Below are 17,673 nucleotides of genomic sequence, written 5' to 3'. Positions count from 1 at the left end.
ATGATCTAGAAAAAGCTCCAAATATAAAGAGATTAGATCAACTTCTTAAACTTGTATGTACTAAGTATAATAACTTATAAGTTAACGCAGCTACTGATGTCTGTTTTACCATATTAAATGAGAAACAAATTTTGAACAGGAATTTAACTTACTTCATGTAAGGCTTAAAAATGTAAATTCACATCGAGATCTAGGCATTGAACTTGGTTGTAACCTTAAATGGGATAGACCCATAAATAGCATAGTGGCCAAAGCCTCTAGACCATTGGGCAAGTTGTGCAGAGTGTTAAGAACTGCAGACACAAAAACGAGAAACGTTGCCTGTGAGACTTTGATAAGACCTGGACTAGAATATGGATGCCAAGTTTTGGATCCATACTTGAAGGGAAATATAACAAAAATTCAAAAAAATGCAAAACAAAGCACTGCGCTTCATATTTAGTTTGAGAAGTCAGGTTAGTTTTCCAATGCTACGGAAAGACACAGACATTGTTGCATTAGAAGGGAACAAGAAGGAAAAACAACAACTTTGTTTTTCAAAGTAAAATCTAGTCAGGTTATACGAGATACATGCAATAACGCACCAAAACACTCGTATGATACCCGTCCACCTTCGGGTCTTTTTGCACCAACAATTAAAACAAACACATTTTTTAATTCTTTGTGGCCTCCTACCAAGAGGGATATTCGAAGTGAAGTCGTACAATGCATTGAATAAATGTATATACATGTGGCTTTTTGTATTTTGTTATAAAATAATAGATACATATACATTAATATGAATTAAAAAAAACGAAAAAAAGTAACGATATACTAATAAATATAAGTTCTCACACTTGTTGCCTCACATTGTGGATTTTGGTGAAAAACTCCATTCTGATTCTGGACAAATACATGTATGTTGCTGTACTTTAAAACGCAAAGCAACAGAAAAAATGAAATCTTCGTAAACAGATTTTTACCTGGTTTATAATATGCAAATTTCATTATTGAAACAGAAGCTTAAATATGTATATAATAACAGTCATTTTCAGACTGCTATGGTATGAAGAAGTAACCTGCCCCAATATTATAGTAGCTGGGGATTTTAATCTTCCAGCAATAAAATGGTCTGATAATAAAAAGGGTGTTGCTAAGCTCAATGATAGAGTAGCTTTGCACCAAAAATTTGTTGATTTTGTTGATGTTAACTGCCTAACTCAAACAATAACAACACCAACACACATAGATGGCAATGTACTAGACCTGGTTATATCAAACTTGGATATAGATGTTACATTATGTGAACCTAGTATCAGCGATCATCACATAATATCCAACGAAATAACAATTCCTAGTAAATATATAATCAAAGACACTATACATACTCCTCAGGCTGCCTATTTTCAGTTTAACAGAGCAGACCAAGAAAAATTAGATCAATCTTTTTCTGATATATACTTTCAAATACGTCACCTGTCAACACTGCCACATACTAGTACAGAGCAGTTGTGGTCTATTTTCACAGATTTGTTTTCTAAGGCAGTAGAACAAGCTGTGCCCCGGGGAGCACCAGGCAATAAGAGAAAGTCATGAATAACACGTAGCACTATTCGGCTACTTAGAAAACTAAATAGACTGTACAAACATTTTGTTCAAACCCAAACTGAGGAGTCTAAGGCACGACTAAAAAGTCATGCTAAACATTGTAAAAAACTAGTGGAAGCCGACTATAGAACATACATAGATCACCATATTTGCAAAGAACTTGACAATGGCAACACAAAGCCATTATTTAAGTACATTGAAAATAGGCGAAAAATGCACAACAAAATTAAAAACATTGCAAACTGTGCAGATAACTCTCCTATAGGCATTGCAAATACATTCGCTGCTGCGTTTGCTTCGGTGTTCACTAAAAATTCAGGTCAGTTCAACCAGTGTTTGCTCAAATATAGCGTTCAAGTTAATAATAATTCCATTCAGTTCGATCCTCACGGAGTTCACAAAATGTTAAGCCAATTAGATGCTAGAAAGGGTTCCGGTCCTGATGGCATATCTGCTGCGCTTCTAAAGTTTGCTGATGATGGAATATATCAGGTATTGACAGTAATTATGCAGCATTCCTATGACACGTCTACCGTTCCCCTTGACTGGCGTAATGCTCGGGTGGTACCAATTTTTAAAAATAAGGGTAGCAGAGAGTGTCCACTGAATTACAGACCAATTTCTTTGACATCAATAACATCCAAATTAATAGAACACGTCATAGCACACGACATCCGCACTTATCTTGAGTCAAATAACATATTATCTGAAAGACAGCATGGCTTCAGACCAAAACACAGCTGTGACTCACAATTACTCGTAACAAAATCAGAATTGGTCAATAACTTTAATAACAATGACCAAACAGATATGATAGTGCTCGATTTTTCTAAAGCCTTTGACGTTGTTCCATTTGCAAAATTACTTTACAAACTCAAAACTATGCAAATTAATGAGAAAACAATTCAGTGGATAGCAAACTGGCTCTACGATAGACACATGTCTGTGGTTGTCGAGGGTGTCGAATCTGACCCACACCTTGTAACATCAGGTGTTCCATGCTTAATAGAATTCTTAGTGATAATATAGCCATCGATATTAAAAACCACGTACTTTTTAACACAACAAGTCAAACACGAAAGGGATTGATCAGAAAGGCAATCTCATGTGATGTGGCCAAATATTGGTATTTTAATCGCATCTTAACAATGAGTGCTTCTGGGTCCAATGCCTTGTCAGCAATTACAGTTGCAGGCCCCTCTTGTAATACCTAATATCACACGTATCCTTGAGAGGTCCCTGTCTGTATGCCTGCCTTGTCGACTTGTTGGCTTGCTTGCTTGTATCGTTTTACTTAAATCGTGTTATTAATGCAAGCAACAAACAAATATATATAAATATTTTGCTTGAGTTTCTTGACTAGATTAACTAGTTTCCTTGCTCGTCTTGTTGACTTAATCAAATAGTTTTTGTTTTTGCATATTTTCTGTAATCATCCGTTATCCGATTGCTCTCTTGAAGCAATCGTCTTATAATAGACCAAAAACCCATTATTTTCTGTCGTTATTGACTTGTTTAACTTGCATAATTAATTGTCTTATTGATTTAATCAAGTCGTTTATTTGTTTGTCTCGTAGAAAAAAAATACTGGTACATAATGACATCTCTATAATGCACCCATCCGGGCGCGAATGAGATAATATAGTAGACTAGACTAGACCGCACATTTTTCTACTCGAATTCTCCTCGTCTGCGGGCTCTAAACAAATGGTTTTACAGTAGCTGAGACAAAATGCGCATACCTTATTACCTTTTTTTATTTAAAAGATGTCAATAAAGAATAAATGTTGTTGTATCATAAAGCCAGGAATTGTAATTTTAATAATGTTATATTGTATGAACTGTAATGAACTGTATGCATAGGATGTGTGTAAGCAACTGGCAAACATAGCTAGTCCAAACATAGCTAGCATAACTAATCTTATAATAATAGGATAAGCTGACTCAGCTACTGTAGGGCTGGTAGAGTCATTAGCATTCAGTGTGAGCACACACTGTGACATCTTCCTCTTTTAGTTGTTACAATTCAAACTGCTCTAAAATATCACAAGTCAGACACTTACAGAAAAATAACATATCTTCATAACAGTTTAAAATAATAAAAGTTGATTGCAAAACACACTTGTACAAAATCTGATTCTTGGTAGAAATTGACACTTAGTCCAAAACTACACCAAAAACAAAACATGATTTATTTTTAACTAAAAAGACACAAAATCTGGTGGATGTAGCTTACAATAATTGTCCTAATCAAGAGAAACCTAAACGAGTGGGTGGTTTGGACACTCTTCCCGACCTAGTGACAACTGAGGAAAAGCTTGAACTCATTTGATTAGGATTGGTTGCACCTGTCGATGCAGGAGTGGCGGTGCCACTCTGGTCAACAGAATTGGGAACAACAGCTAACTGACTTTGCTGAGCAGACTGGACCGGAACCAAAGTTATATCAGAATTAGTACTTTCAACCAGTTTCTGTTGTTTATCAAGGTTATCATTAATCAAGGTTCTATCAGAATTAGTACTTTCAACGAGCCTCTGTTGTTTATCAATGTGATTATTAATCGAGGTTTTATTATAGGCATGAGAAGATCGGTTAGGTCTCAGAGATTTTATGTTGCGCCTGAAAACTTTGCCATCCAATAATTTGATGTAGTAACTTCGAGGCGTTTCCGCGTGTTCAACAATAACACCTTCTGCCCACTTTCTATGGCCTAGTTTACACCAAACTTCCATTCCTGCGCAATACTCAGTGGGAAGGGTAGCTGTGTTGTTCTGAAAGATAGCTTGTGATTGTCTTTTAACAAAGCGACTGTGTATTTCCCCTAGATGTAGTCCTTGGGGCTTGAGTTGGTGGGGTAGGCAATGTAATTGTCCTCTTAAATTTCGAGCCTGTAGCAAAACTGCCGGAGATGGGAGTTGGTCACCCAATGGAGTTGACCGTAATGTGGCCAAAACATCACACAATGTCTGACCAGATATCAACGCCTTTCTGAGGCTGTTTTTGATGGTTTGATTCATGCGTTCGGCCAACCCGTTAGAGCGTGAATGATAGGGAGAGGAAGTTATGTGTTTAACGTCATTATCCTCAATAAAGCATTTAAATTCATAAGATGTGAAATATGACGCATTGTCACTGACCAAGGTTTCAGGCCGACCAAAGTCGATGAACTGCCTTTTTAATAACTCTATGACTTCTAAAGACCGAGAAGTTTTTAATTGATAGCAGGCTGGCCACTTCGAGTATCGATCTACCGTTACCAAATAATCGTTGCCGTCGAGGTGGAAAATGTCCATACTAACCGATTGCATAGGGTATTCTGGGATATCATATGGTTCAAGGCTATACTGACTGTTTGATCTCATGTATTCTTGACAAACAGAACACGATTCTATCAAATCTCTAATCTGACCTAAATAGCCTGGCCAATAAACTGCACCTTTAGCTCGCTCAGTACATTTACTAACTCCCATGTGACCAGCATGTATTTGGTCCAACACCGTTTTCCTCATTGCTATAGGAATAACAATCTGGGCCCGGCACAGTAACAGGTCATTATGCATGGTTAGATCAGACTTTACATTCCAGTAAGGTTTTAGTGGTTCAAGGCAAGCATGTTTAGTCATTGGCCAACCATGCTTTATGTATGACGCTAGTATCTGCATTGTGGGATCTAGTTTCGTTGCCCGACTCAACTTTTCCTTGAACAGAGGCTGTGTGATAATGCCTGTGGTTATTGAATCAATCTGATCATGATCTAGTGCTTCAAGTTTATTAGCCTCAGCACCGTAGCTAGGAAGAAATGCACGTGACAATGTATCAGCTAAAATTAGGTCTCTACCTGGTTTATGAATTAAAGTGTAATCGTATCCTTGATTGCGTAGTCTCATGCGCATCAATCTAGGGCTAAGCTCATTTAAACCCTTTTTCATTATTCCAATTAATGGAAGATGGTCTGTTTCTATCATAACATGCTGCCCGTATGTGTACTGATGAAACCGCCTCAAACCATATTGAATCGCGAGGTACTCCTTCTCAATTTGCGCATATTTTCTCTGTGTTTCCGTAAGGGAGCAACTGGCATATTCTATTGGTTGGCCTGCATGCATTATTACTGCTCCCATGCCAAACTGACTGGCATCAACTGATAGGGTAACTGGCAATTCTGGATCAAACATTTTTAGCGTTGCTGTTATCTCGTGAAGATAAGCATGCAGTAGAAAAGTGATTTTTTTACGGGAACATTTCCTGCACACCTTTCCGTAAGCTGGGCACCTCCCTCGTTGATGTTCCATAGCACAGTATTTACAGTTCTTTATCGTTTGTAACAGTCCAGTTCTATATTTTCTATCCGATTGTAGGTTTGGGCTTTTGCTCTCTGACATGGATACTTTCTGTTGAGGGGGTACGACACTTCGTATGGCATTAACACCATCTGTCGCGTGGTTCATTTCTCTGAGGTATTGCGTGGTAGCCTCTTTACGTTGGCATACTGAGATAACCTCCTGTAATGTAGGATTGCCTGGCAAGTTGAATATGTCCTCACGAACCAACTTGGACGATATACCTGCTACAATTCAATCCACTAGCGCTTTGTCTTTCTCATCAGCATGGAATTCACAAGTTGTGATGAGGTCTCGAAGTGCTGTCACAAAGCTTTCGAATGGCTCGCCTTGCTTCTGAACTCTGCTGTGAAATTTGAATCGCTCAAAGACTGTCTTTACCTGAGGGTTGAAGTGTTCAGTGAACGCTTTCTTTACTTCTGCAATGTCTTTTCGATCAGCTATGTTCAGTGTTCGAAATATTTCTTGGCCTTGTGCGCCAAGCAGTGTCAATAAAGTCGCTACTTGTATTTCTCCATCCTTTTTAGTCTTTTCTGTTGCTATCATGTAAAAATCATATTGCTCGAGCCATGCTTTCCAACTTCTACTAGTCTCGCTGGGATTGTCTGTAGAATTTACAAAACTTGCCGGCGGCTTGAGCCCTCCTTCTGCCATGTTTTCTTTTCGTTCTCCTCAAAAATCCCGTCCTGACACCATATCATAAAGCCAGGAATTGTAATTTTAGTAATGTTATATTGTATGAACTGTAATGAACTGTATGCATAGGATGTGTGTAAGCAACTGGCAAACATAGCTAGTCCAAACATAGCTAGCATAACTAATCTTATAATAATAGGATAAGCTGACTCAGCTACTGTAGGGCTGGTAGAGTCATTAGCATTCAGTGTGAGCACACACTGTGACAGTATAGCGGCCGTCTATTATTTCGTAAAATACGTTTCCTTTTCGAAATAAGCTTGCTCTCAACTAGTAACCCAGGAGCCACTATATATACGGTATATACCGGTAGGTATATATTTTATTACTAGTCATTATAGTGTCGTCTTTTTTTACCAAAAGGATCAGTCGGGTATTACAGTTTTTGGATTCATCAAACAAACTGAAGCATTTTTGTATTTTTAACAATACTTACTAATAATATTTTTGTCAATCAGTGATAATTAGCCAATGAAAAAGTGTAGAAATACACAAATAATTGTGTATTACGCCTTTGAGAAATTAGCTAAATAACCACTAATGAGCACTATTTAATAGGTAATACCAGACTATTATTATTATTATTATTATTAATGTTATTATTATTACGGTGGCTGTTTAACCGTATCGATAGCAATTAGGTACTTGGGCTGTTTCCTGTATCGCCCGAGCAGAAACCGTCGTCAAGGTTAGTCGGCATAATATCTGCGTAATGTAATCAGCATAATATAACGTAATATCTCAACTTTAACCGTTTTTCACAACTAGCTACTGATTGCATAATTCTTTACGATGGAATACCACATTTTAATAAGCTGATAGGCTTTGGTAATAGAAAACAGTCGACAAGCGAATGTCTTTGTGAGCCGTTGAGCATTATTTACCACTAGCCCGAGAGGTATATTGGAAGGTAATTAAAGCCATATTAAATTTGCACTGTTTGTCTTATGTGAATACCGTACTGAAATGGTACTGAATGCTGGTTAATAATTACACGTGAGCCAAAATATCAGAGCTGCTCAAGCTGCAAGGAATCTCAAATCTCCTGATAAACGAAGGAGGGGAATTAGCGAACTCATATACCTAACCAATAACTAATTGAATGATTAATCAACTAAGAAGTAAATGCATCAGTTCATTGAAAGTTCTGCATTATTTTGACCTACTAGCTCATCTGCTAAAACGATACAACCTAATGTTAGAGTATTGTCAGGGGAGAAATTTTAGAAATATGAAAATGAAATATTATATATAATAATATATTTAATTGTCGGCAGTAATAATAATAATAATAGTTGATAATATTTGAATTTTTTTAAATTTATAATTTCAGAAATGAGAATAAAAAACTGTATTGTTTGTGTGTTTTCTCTGATAGCAATAATATTATGGTTCTATGGTTCTATGTGTAATGGTTAGCCTCTGGACCTTGAGTTAAATTTCTCCCAAAACAAATTTTGACAGCAGACAAAGTGGCACTTCTGCCCCACAAAAATCAGACTGCTGCTATAAGGCCAAATTGAAATAACAACTCAATCAATGAAGATGGGCACTCTTTTTAGTCCTAGTTGCAATTTGTTTTGACAGTAGCTCGTTATTGCAATGATGAGCCCCAAGTATCAAAGTTCAACACAAGTAGTATTGAGATGCACGGCCTACTACTGATTGTAGGCAATTATCTAATAACAACAAAAGTGTGCCAGTGGTTTGTTCTCAAGTGTCTGCAAACTCTATTTTCTTTAGAAGAACAAAAAAATAACAGTAATTCTGTCAATGCTACTAGCCAAAGCAAGCAAAAATCCCAATACGCTTGTATATATGTAATTAGCCCTATTAGTTATGGCCTTTCTAGGTTTAATAGTTACGTGTGTCTGCGAGGCGTGTAGTGCCGAGGCGTGTAGTGCCGAGGCGTGTAGTGCCGAGGCGTGTAGTGCCGAGGCGTGTAGTGCCGAGGCGTGTAGTGCCGAGGCGTGTAGTACCGAGGCGTGTAGTGCCGAGGCGTGTAGTGCCGAGGCGTGTAGTGCCGAGGCGTGTAGTGCCGAGGCGTGTAGTGCCGAGGCGTGTAGTGCCGAGGCGTGTAGTGCCGAGGCGTGTAGTGCCGAGGCGTGTAGTGACGAGGCGTGTAGTGACGAGGCGTGTAGTGACGAGGCGTGTAGTGACGAGCGTGTAATGACGTCTCCATCTGATGGCAGGGGGCTGAACAAATTATATTCTCTCAGGGCTTTGTGACTTCCTGTCTCTTTGGGTAGATTGTATCTGCTGTATGTTTCCTCCTTAATGGGATGCTCCTCTGCAGGCTATCTGCTGCAGGTTATGGCTTATATTAGCCTCTCTCTGCGCCCTCTTTTGCTGCTTGGCTCACTGCCAAGTTACTGTCTCTGGCTCGCTGCCAGATGCGCTCTGCCTTGGCTTGTTGCCAGCTTCTCCTTACATACTTATTCTCGGATAAGTGTCAAATGTCACTGGATTCTTACAACAATTTTGTAATGTCTGTTTCTAGTGTCTCCGATGTCAGCCAGCGGTCCTTTCTGACATTTGGTATCTGACGCCTTGACAGTTGACATCTTATGGGATTCCATGACGATGTGATACCCCGTGAATTAAACTAATATTTTGTATAAGGCTTGTCTTCCATGTCAGCCAGCATTCTTTTTTCTGACAATTGATATCTGATGCCTTGACAGTTTTCTAACATTTGATATCTGATGCCTTGACAGTTGGCACTTTATGGGATTCCATGACGCTGCGATACATTCGTGAAATAAACTAAGTCTATAACTTTTACAAAATTGGCCATAACCTGAAAAACCATCAATAGCTGATTCATATAAAATGGATTTTGCTATAATATTCATTCTGAGACATTTATAATAATTTATCTTACATAAAGTAAAAGATATATTCATATTTCATGCTTTTCTATATTCGTTACATCAATTCTATTTTTTTTAAACATTAAACTTCATGCATAGTTATATTATGATTTTACAAAGTCATACTATCTATAATAAATGATATTATAAGCTATATCTATAACAATGCTGTAAATGTTCAATTTCGTTTATGACTGGTCGACGGTTCGATGTACGTATGTCCTTGCTGGTGCTTGTTGTTCCAGTAATTGATTGGCGTATGGCTATACATCTTCTTCATGTGTAGTGGTGACATATACAGTCGGGCTTGTTAATATCTCTTCATCAATTGTAATGGCTTGACTGCTACTATGTTTGGTACATGGGAGCATAGGGGTAATACATCAATTATTACGCTGTTTGTAGCAGTGGGAGAGGTTGCCGTTAGTCTTAGTTTTTTCAAGTTTCCTATGCTAGCGTTACCTGTCAATTACTTGCTTGTCAAACAATTTATAAGTAAATTGTTTGACAAGCAATGCTGTGTTGTAGCAAGGCTTCTAATATGGATGCTTTTTTCATGCTGCCCTGTCATCACTTCTTTCACTGATGCAATCCTATCTCTGCAGTCTGACACGCTGACTTGTCAGAGCTTCCAATGCTGATGTATCCCTAACTTGGCAAATTATCACGCTTTTGTTTTAGCATTACAATATCCGTGATGCCAATTTTAGCGTGATTGCTGCTTTCTGCAAGCTTTCAAACTTTCCAATCCTGACAGTATGTTTGCTGGTGTGTACTGAAATTAACTGGATCAATCATGTAGATTATAATTTCGTATGATTTAATACTTTACGTCTAGGTAAAAAACTATACATCAAACTATACACAAAATGATAGTTAAGCAATTAGACTCATTGTATATTATTCTAACCAAGATGTCTAGGCGCAGCCACGGCTACCTACTACATCTGCCCCATCCCAATGATCATTGCTGTCAATGTAAGAGCTTGAAAGTTTTGGTAACTTTTTTCCATCTTACTTCATCATTGATGCTATTCATTAGAAACAAAGAACAATCATGACTTCATGCTATTTGACAATATTGTGTATCTACAACAAATTTTTATTCTTGCAATGTTAAACAGGACATGTCATTTATTCTGCTTATAGAATATTTCCAGAAATATGTCTGGAATGGGTTTAATCTTCCCATTATGACTATTACCACAGCTATCTTGGCACACTGATTTTACATTGCAAGAAGTATCATTCGTATCTATTTAGCGTCCTTGTGTCCTGCGGCCTATCTAAGAATTAATGTTTTGACTAAATAACATTTTCATGTTGGCATGCATAACAATTGTGGGACCCCTTATTGCTGCATAGATTAGTATGTAACACAGGGTTTTTATAAGCAAATGAACTTTTATGAGAAAATTATTGCTGAGAAAGTTACTTGTGTTCTGTCTTAAAATGTGTGGTTTTTAATACTCGCACTACTTTTTAAATATTCGGACGAGCGCCTACATACATGCAATCAATGTACAAAGGTAATGATTTACTGAATAAAATACAGGCAAATAAACATAATATATTTCTTCTTCAATCCAAACTTTAGATCGCACTTGTCATAGTGAAAAAGTTTCTTAAAATATTAAATTTTGCTCGATACAGCTCACAAAATATCATGAGCTCAGCTGACCGACTTCAATTTTAGTAAAAACAGTTGGCACATGTACTATGCAACAGTATTGATTTTTATAGGAATGGTAGTAGTGAACTTTTTCATTATACAAGCCTTCTGTAGTAGTATAACATGGCTGAATCCTTTCCCTTCTGAGCTGCTTCAGGCAACCTACTTAAAGTGATTACATTCAAATCAAACAGTTGATTGCAATTGCACACCCACAAACAACACTCAAATTATGAGGTACATGGTTTTGCAGATTAATGATTTGAAGATGAGAATGCAGAACTAAAAATTGCAAATGCAAGAGGGCAAATTTATCATCTAAAAAGCGGTAGTGCACCAGAAAAGTAAATACTGGGGCCAAACAAGTCCTAAAAGTGATAAACTATCATATACCTTATTGTCTGCCACTTGTTGGATCAATAATAGAGTATGACAACCAGACTGTAAGCTATGTCGCAAATGGAAATCGCTAAATGGTTGCTGTACTTTCAAACATAAATTTAATGAGCTGTGTAAAATAACCTATCATAACTATCCTATCTTAACATAACCATATCCATGTCAATGATGTCCAAGTCTATGTTCATGACAATGTCCATTTCTATATCTACATCCACTTCTATGTGCACATCAATTTATATGGTGATGTTCGTCTCTACTTTTTGTCCACATCTATGCCCATCCACTTTTCTCATGCTTATGCTGGTACCTAAGCCCATGTGCTTGCCTATGTTCACGTCAAAGTCCTTGGCAATTTCTATGTCCATAACAGCTTTCATGCATTTGAATCTTTCATTAAGTAATATCTTAAACTGTACTAGTGTTAGTAAAATGATAAGCTAGATTTTACTGATAATTACATGATGTTACTACTTTGGTACTAAGTTACTATTGCATTACAGCTTCCTGTGCTGGTGATAACATATAACTTTTGGAAGAAGATAACTCCGAAGAAATTAAATGACTAATAAAATACTGCTCAAAAAAGAGACGATTAGTGGACATCAACTGAGGAGAGTCAAGACAAAAGAAAATTTTAATTATCAGGAAGTTGACTCGAGCCCATAACAATTGACACAATTAAGGACAGTGCTGCCAGCTTTAATCATATCGCTGACCCTGAATGTGACTTTTTTGATACTTGGGCTACTCACAGTTTATTAGCCTGTTTTTTGTCCAATCACTGAAGGTTTCATTATCCCACGACCAAACAAGAGTGAAACGATTAATTGGGAGAGTTATGATAAATGCACATGTGCACACAACTCCCGAAAAATTATCCGTTAACGGCCGTCACCAAACACTTGCAACGAAATCCTATCAAAAAATTTAACTATTTTTCAGTAAAGTCGTTTAAGTATAATAATGATACAAAACGCATATAAACCTATTTAAATATGTTACCAAGCCTTTGAAAAGTTACCGCAAATTCCTAAAACTAGCCCATCTGATCGCATTCTACACAAATAGACAGTTTTTTTGGACGAAATTCGCCACAAAACGCTTGAAAAGCTTGGATTAATAAAGGTTAAGACCGGAAATTGAAACGCCAGGCGACAGAGAATAGAACGATAAAGTCTTGCGCGTTTCACGGAAAAAAACCGTGCACTTTTCACCAGTCTATAGCATTGTCGAATTGCTGAAGGTTTCGGCAATTAACATAGGAGTACAGAAATCGTTTCATTCTTGCCGATTTCAATTTTTTAATTTTTAATTTCATTTGCCGACATATTTGAATACTTTCGCATTCTAACTGATGTCCAACACAGTGTCAGTAAAGCAAATGACGATGATATTCTTTAACATTTCTTATGAAATTATTACAATAATTAATTATAAGTTTGGTTGACTACGGAACAATGACTACGTAGTACAGAATTTCTAAAAATCTATATAAATATCACAACTTCGTGATATTCTTAGCTATGCCGTTTTGAAATGTAAAAAGAAGTGCTTTGGTTTTATATTATTACTATATAAATAATATTGGTTATTCTAATAATATCAGTGCATTTTACTTCTAATATTGGCCAATATTGCATTTCTCTTTTTGCAGGAGAGATATAAACATATAATATTTTCCTTTCATTATTGCTATTTGTTGTATATAATAACACCCACACCCAGTACATTACAGCTACCATTGCAGTTATCCTATTTGACTGCTAATATTGCATTTCTCAACCATCAGTACCCTTTCTTTTCCCAATATCACTTTGGTTGTGGGCTGTAGGACAGTGGAACTTCTAGTTTAAAATGATAGCCAAAATTCTTTACAACTTATGTACAAGCTAGGGCCGAACTGCAACGCGCTTTTATGAGGAAAACATTTTTTATTTTGCTGCTGTTTGCAAAAAACTTTCAGACGCGTGAATGCTCATACTTGCTTTCTGTTAAAGATCGCTATCAAAACCATTCTACATTCAACGCAACCAACTTTCAAACTGTGTATAGTACACAGTAGCTTGCCACTTTACTTCTAATTTTGCATTTCAGAGTTATAATAAACATACTTCCTTATGGTTGTTGAATTACATACATTACAGTAGATTAGGCCTACAGCTTTATAACACTTTTATAACAGCTTTTAATTGCTGCAGTTTGCAGAATTATTCCAGACGCGTGAACCCTCATACTTGCTTTCTGTTAAAAATCGCTATCAAAACCATTCTACATTCAACACAACCAACTTTCAAACTGTGTATAGTACACAGTAGCTTGCCATTTTACTTCTGCTTTTGCGTATCAGAGTTATAATAAACATATTTCCTTATCGTTGTTGTTAAAATACAGGCCTACTTTTTAGTAGAGCAGGAGGGCATACTTTAGGCCTACAGCTTAAATTAATATTTTTCATCGTTGTAAAACAGGTTTGAGATGGTAGTAGATTAGGTGTGAATTTTTGTGTGATTTATTATTGTATTAAACCAAGCTTTTCAAGCTATTTCTAGAACATTTCTATTTCAAACAAGTCTCATTTACCCTATACTCGGTCAATTCCTGCTGAGAACCAAATTTTCAACAACCAACACTACCCTTTCTTTTTCCCAATATCACTTTAGTCGTAGGCTGTATGACAGTGGAATTTCTAGTATTTATTATATCTATGACACAGGTGCCAACCCAGCTCTATGTACGGAGTTGTAGATTGCTTGCAGCTTGAACACCAATGTCCAGTACTAACTCTGAGCCTAATTGGTCAACAAGCCAATTGCCTTCAGATGATTGTATTTTTTTGTCTTGAGCTGCAAGTTTTGTTCTGTGAGCTCTTGTATTTTCTACAACAGACAATAAATGTCTCTGAACAATTCCCAAAACTTCCCAGTTTCCTGTCCACTCATACAGTACCATGGCTGGGAATCATCCATACTAAAGTACAGTGACACACAACTACAAACCTAACAGAGAATTTAGTATTATTGGTGAGCTAGAGCTAACTTGCACCTGGTACTTGCTAAGATAAACAAATAACTATGACAATCTTAACACTGCGAACTTAGATATGTAAATACAGTAGATGCTCTTATAGCTTAAACCTCCTTTTACATAAATTCAACTTAGCTTAAAGACTTTATGTAAAGTTCGTGCTTCATATTACGGAAGAAATACAATGTAACATAAGGCTTCAAGTCAGTGCAAGTTCTCAACTTCGATTTGAATAATGAGGTTTCAATAGTTAGCGTTCAAAGGATTGTTTTTTTTTCTTACCTCATCTGGGAAAGACAATGATATATGGGGTATCTCTGCTATACCTGGCAGTCTAGCGTGCTGTGAGAGAACTTCAGGTGTATCAATACAGCGTATAGAACAAGTACCCGCACAATTATCCAAAAGTACTTAAATGCTCTTGATTGGGATGGATGTTAGAGAGTCGGTCTACCAATCTGAATGCCATGAGTCAGAATCTCGTTGAAATCAATCGTTTATTCTAACCTCTAACACTGGCTTTAGACAATTAGACAGACAGACACCACTATCACTGCAGTAAATATATATTTTAGTTTTACTTTATTTTAGACATATACAATCTGTTTATTTTTTCCTTGCAGCACGTGCCTTATTGTCTAGAAAAAAGTAGAGAAAACTCACTTTCAATTGAAATTGAATGTGTTTGCTCCCTTTAACTTTAAAATAAAACTACTGTAATCCTGAAACCCAAACCAAATGACAGCAGTAAAAAAGGAGAATATTTGTTGGTAAAAACAATAATATAATATAACCAATAATCATCAAATAAATAAGTAAATAACAGTATTCAACCCATCAAGGATATTCACATAGTTGTTAAACACCTTCATGTAGGGATGAGTGAAGTTAACATGAGGCTGTACTTGTTCTTAAAATACAAGTCTTATCATGTTTAAAGGAGAAAAGGGAGGAAAAACAAGGAAGGTACGTCATGTTTCTTAAAACTTGCTAGAGACAAAAGGTCAGCCAAGATTGGAGCGTCGGAATAAAATCTGTTTCACACAGGATTTGAACCTGCAACAATGATATTTCACAGCCACAGCTCTACAACATATCAGTGGAAGTCTTCTCTCTCTCTCTCTCTCTCTCTCTCTCTCTCTCTCTCTCTCTCTCTCTCTCTCTCTATGCAATCCCTCTCTTTAGAGTAAGATGTCTGCTTGTTTTATTGATGTGTTTGGTGTGTTTTAAGATGGCTCCGTAGTCCGATCATTGCTCTGCATTGACGATTGCAATGTGGACATTGGTAGTCATCATTCATCAAAGTATCAGATGAGCTAAGCCGCACTTTTCGTGCTGCTTTGAGCTCTTCTCTGTGACGCATTTTTTTCATTTTCAAGTATCTTCACCCCTTTATGAGTTAGAGTTCTCCATCCAGTTCTTCTCGTGGCATTCCATTCCCAGGTTTCACATCTGATGTGACAACGCTTCAAGCTATCTTTGAGACAGTCTTTATAGCGCTTTCTTTGTCCCCCCTGTGACCTCTTCCCATTTTCTAGTTCGGCATACAGAATCTGTTTTGGTAGTCTGTAGTTTGGCATTCTAACCAAGTGTCCAGCCCAACGAAGTCTGTTCTTAACGATCATACTTTCGAGGCTGGACGTCTTAGCTTGTAGATAGACGCTATTGTTAGTGCGTTTGTCAGACCATTTGATCCTTAGTAGTTCTCTCATTTTCCTCATGTGATAGTTCTCCAGAACCTTGACGTCAGTGCTGTAAGTAGCCCACGTTTCTGAGGCATACAGTAGTGTGGGGACAATTACTGCCTTGTACACTTTTAGCTTGGTGTCGACTTGCAAGACCGGATTTTCAAACACTCTTTGTCTCAGTTTGGTGTATGCTATGCTAGCTCCCTGCAGTCTTCTCTCTATCTCCTTCCCTAGGTCGGCCTTGAAGTAGAGATTACTACCTAGGTATACAAAGTCATCTACAGGGCAAAGTGGTTCGCCTCCGGCAACAATGCGTGGAGTGACTATGTTTTTTCCAGGTTTCGGCTGGTACAATACTTGAGTTTTCTTTGCATTCAGCTTGAGTCCAAGAGCCCTGTAAGCATTTTCAAAAGCTGTCATGACTTCTTGAAGATGTTCTTCTGTATGAGCCACGAGAGCATTGTCATCAGCATATTGGAGCTCAAGAACACTTTGTTTCGAAGTTAGAGTTTTAGCCCGAAGTCTGCAGGTTGAACAGATCGCCTATTCGGTAGTTCAATGTGATACCTTCAGAGAGTTCTTGTTTCACAAGGTGTAGTACACCTTTTAAGTAGATAGAAAACAGCGTTGGCGCAATCACGCAGCCTTGTTTCACCCCAGTTTTTACTCCAAAAGGATCCGTTTGTTGGCCATCCACCAAAACTGATGCGTTCATCTCATCATGCAGAAGCTGCACAATAGCCACAAATTTGGGAGGGCAGCCGATTTTCTCAAGTAGTTTGTAGAGAGATTGTCTGTCAACAGTGTCGAAAGCCTTGGTAAGGTCTATGAAGGCCATGTAAAGGTCCTTGTTCTGTTCTCGGCATTTTTCCTGGATCTGTCTAGCAGCAAATATCATATCCACTGTACCCCTGCCAGGCCTAAAACCACACTGCGTCTCTGGAAGAATTTTTTCCGCAACACTGGAGAGTCTATAGGACAGAATTCTAGCTAGAATCTTCCCCGTTATTGACAAGAAGGATATCCCACTGTAGTTCCCACACATCGTCCTATCTCCTTTTTTGAAGATGGTAACAATCAGTGCATCACGTAATTCATCAGGTATTTTCTCAGTTGTCCACACAAGTGTAAAAAGGCAGCGCAGTTTCTTGGTAAGTTTAGTTCCACCATGCTTGAAAACTTCTGCAGGTATTCCATCAGCGCCAGCAGCCTTCCCACTCTTCATTGCTTGAATGGCGGATTTCGTCTCGACTAGTGTTGGCTCTTCTCCTAGCTGCTGATGGGTTAGCAGCTGTGGGACTTTCTGCAGGACTGGATCATGCAGCTACAGTGGATGTTTGGTTCAGAAGATTTGAAAAGTGTTCTTTCCAGCAATCTCTGATGGCATCTT

The 17,673-nt window shown here is 37.6% G+C and overlaps 1 pseudogene; it reads right to left on the bottom strand.

The window, feature by feature from the left end:
• Window positions 1–3,837: 3,837 nt before the first annotated feature.
• Window positions 3,838–6,582, bottom strand: LOC137404067 (uncharacterized; annotated as a pseudogene).
• Window positions 6,583–17,673: the final 11,091 nt, after the last annotated feature.

The sequence above is a fragment of the Watersipora subatra genome, chromosome 9 (genome assembly GCF_963576615.1).
Source record: "Watersipora subatra chromosome 9, tzWatSuba1.1, whole genome shotgun sequence".
In the NCBI taxonomy this organism is placed as follows: Eukaryota; Metazoa; Bryozoa; class Gymnolaemata; order Cheilostomatida; family Watersiporidae; genus Watersipora; species Watersipora subatra.
The sequence above is the reverse complement of the archived record's forward strand: the minus strand, read 5'-3'. Positions and strand labels throughout refer to the sequence as shown.